This window comes from Fukomys damarensis, unplaced genomic scaffold (genome assembly GCF_012274545.1).
Source record: "Fukomys damarensis isolate Sample0158 unplaced genomic scaffold, DMR_v1.0_HiC HiC_scaffold_12, whole genome shotgun sequence".
NCBI classification, from domain to species: Eukaryota; Metazoa; Chordata; class Mammalia; order Rodentia; family Bathyergidae; genus Fukomys; species Fukomys damarensis.
Window position 1 is genome coordinate 47693696 of NW_022900924.1, and position 3388 is coordinate 47697083.

Here is a 3388-nt window from a genome sequence, read left to right on the forward strand (position 1 = left end):
TGAGAAAAGCTTTACTTTAAAGACAAAGCCCACAATATTAACACTTATCTAAATGCCAGTGTAAGGGTTCACTTGGCTTTGTCAAAGAGAAAATGACACTCAAGGTACCAGAAATGCGGAACCCGCTGAAGGATCACTGCTTGTGGTGACCTGAGTGTAGCAGGTGCTGCCTCAGAAGCTGCTGTGTTCGTGTGGAAAACATGCAAAGAGTGAGGTGAGGGGAGGTGAAAGGCAGGCAGCCAAACCGGAAGGCCTCTCACTCCGCCTTCACGTTGCTTTCCGGAATTACGGTAATTGGCAGCCCATTTTTACAAAGCAATTTCATATCAAAGAATATTTCCAGAGGTCCAAAAGAAGCTCAAGGTGACAGCTACACTTACACAGAGAAATGGAGGAGATGGATGTTCTCAAAGGCCAGACTTCACATCATGGCAGGCACTCATTGGTCTTAAAGCTGTTCTGTTTTGTTTTGTTTTTTCACGATATGCATGGCCTCTTGCTCACTGATCTCTCCCCCTCCTTCTCAGTCACCTTCCTCGATCATTTCTGGCCTCACGACTCCCACTCTCGCCCAACTCCTTGGCCATGTGCTTCAGATTTTTGAAAGCTATTTTCTCAGTTTCGTCATCATTCACGAGCTTCTGAGCTTTCAGGATTTCTTCTTTGGCATCTTCTGCAGACATTCTCAGACTCACTATATTCAAAAGATGACTAGAGTTCATTTTTCCTGCCCCTTGTTAATTTTTTATAGCAGTTTTTTTGGTTTTTGGTACCAGATATTGTACTTGGGTCCTTGTCCTTGCAAGGCAAGTGGCAGAACCACTGAGCTAATCCCCGGCACCATAGCACTTTTTAAAAATTTCTTCTGTTTCAGACTCAAAGCTCGAGACTGTCATTGTCCCCTTTAGTTCTTGAACATCAAGGGTCAAAGTCTCATCAGCATCAAAGAAATCAGAAGTTTCTCTGATTCTTTGTCTCTGCTCTTCAGTGAGCTCTGGCTCAGGGTTTGTCCTTTTTCTCTGGGTACTTGGTGGTGTGTTTACCTTCTTAAAATTGGAGGCCATTCCCCACGGATATCACTATTGTTAAGGCAGCTGCTTCTGCTGCTTAGTGCATATGAGGAAAGTGATTAAGGCTGTGCAAAGAATCACCTGAAAGATTTAGAAAAAAACATTGATGTTTGAAACTCACATGGGACAAGGAATATTTCCTTTTCCAGTGCTCATTACTCTAAGAAGGAAGCTTCATAACTAAAGGTTATTTTAAAAAAGTTATGTAGAAAACTCAGAGGATTTTCCCTCAGTGTAACAAAAGTAGCTCTCAACTAAATACGCTCTAATAATCTTTGTCAAAAGTTAAGAGCAAGAACCAAAATGATTACTTTCTTTTTCTTCCGCATTGTTTATTGGTACATTTAAAGCAAACAATACAGTTACATTTATCACTGGGATCTTGTACCTTTACATGATATGTCTTGGTTCTTATTTTTTCCTCATACCCCCGTCCCTCCTTCCCTCCCTTCATCCTTCCCTATTTTACAAAAAATTTGATTAAATACTTTCTAAGTAATCAAACCCACATTCCAAAAAAAAAATCAATAGTATTTATGGGAATTAATCTTTATATGTGCATTTACTTCTATTTTTTCAAATATCAACTGTGAGTTATAGATTTCTTAGGTGGACAGCAACCGGATCAGTATATATCTATATAACATACATACATATATATATATACTTACATATATATACATATACATACATATATATATATACATATACATACATACATATATATACATATACATATACATATATATATATACATTTAGTAATAACTGTCACAATCAAACTAACTAGCACATTCTCACCACAGTGCTGTTCATTAGGTCCCTACACACCGTTCTTTGTGTAACTGAAAGTTTTGAGCTTTGACCAACTTCTCCATTTCCCCAAAAACTCAGTCCTCGGGAATCAGCATTTTGCTGAGTTCATTATTTTAAAATTTCACATACAGTGAGGCCACACAGCGTTTGTTTTTCCATGATAGACTTAATTCATTTAACCTAATGTGTAACAGTGTTTTAATAGCAATCCTGTGTGTACCCCATTTTCTTTATTTTTATCTATGAAATATCTTATCATTATTCGCATGTCCTGGCTACAGTGAATATAATTCCATGAATATGAGCATCCAGAAGAGATGCAAGTTGGAGATAATAATATCACAGAGCTCAGATATTAGAGCACTGGCCAGAATAAAAACAAACAAACAAACAAACAAATGCAGTCCTCAATAAGGTTAAATGCACAATCTTAGCTAAAGAAAGATTCATGCTCCAGCAAAGAAACATTTCATTAGTCAGCTTTCTGTCACTACAAGAAACACTGGACATAGCCAACTTACAAAGAGAGAAAGGTTATTTTGGGCTCAGGATTTGGACACATTGTTTCTAGGCCTCTAGAAGGTATGTCAGGTGACAATGACAGAAATGTGGGGTAGCAAAACTGTTCATGGCCAAAAATTCAAAAGTTATCAAGGAAGTGGCTGCTAAACCTTAACCCATTTGAAAGACAAAACCTTAAGGACCCAAAGGCCTCATTCCATGCCTCACTTGTTAAAGTTTCACCACTTCCCAGGAATTTAAGACCTCAGCATTTTGGGAATGTTTAGAATTCAAAATATAGCAACCAGGAAACACATCCTATGGAGAAGAGAAATACACTCAAATGAAACAGACTGAAAAATGATACTGATAGACAAGATCATAAAAAGGTTCTTACAAGTGTATTCTGTGCATAAGTAATCTAGGTGAAAAATAAGTTGGGAAAAATTAGAAAAAGTATATAAATAATATTAATCTAACTTCTAAGAATGGAACTGAGAATGTCTGAGACAAAAACACACTGAATTGACAAATGGCTGGAAGGAACTGCAGAAAAATAAGGTAGCGACTTTAAAGACGTGGTCATTGAAACTACCTAAACTGAAGCAAAGAGAAATGGACTTTACACACGGAGAATTGGTGATGTTTGGACAGTGGTCTGTCATACATGTCTTTGGAGTCGTTGAGGGATGAAACAGAAAAAAGTATCTGAAAACATAAAGGGTAGGCAATTCACCAAACTCGTGGAAACTATGAAGTCACAGGCACTAAATGCTCAGGAAGACTGAATCTTAAGAGACATGAAGAAGAATACACGAGTGCACTTCATAATCAACTTACTTGTCACCAGTGATGAAGGCATTTTCAAAGCTACCATTTGGTTTTGCAAGGGGGCACATATTCCATACAGAGAAATGACAACAAGGAAAAATGGAAAAGCAAAAATAATACATGAAAGAGGCAAAGGGGAAACATCTTCAAAGAAATGTAAGAAAAACTCTG

The 3388-nt window shown here is 37.5% G+C and overlaps 1 pseudogene; it reads right to left on the reverse strand.

Moving 5' to 3' along the window:
- Window positions 1-448: 448 nt before the first annotated feature.
- LOC117285753 lies at window positions 449-1064 on the reverse strand (annotated as a pseudogene).
- Between the last annotated feature and the right edge of the window lie 2324 nt (window positions 1065-3388).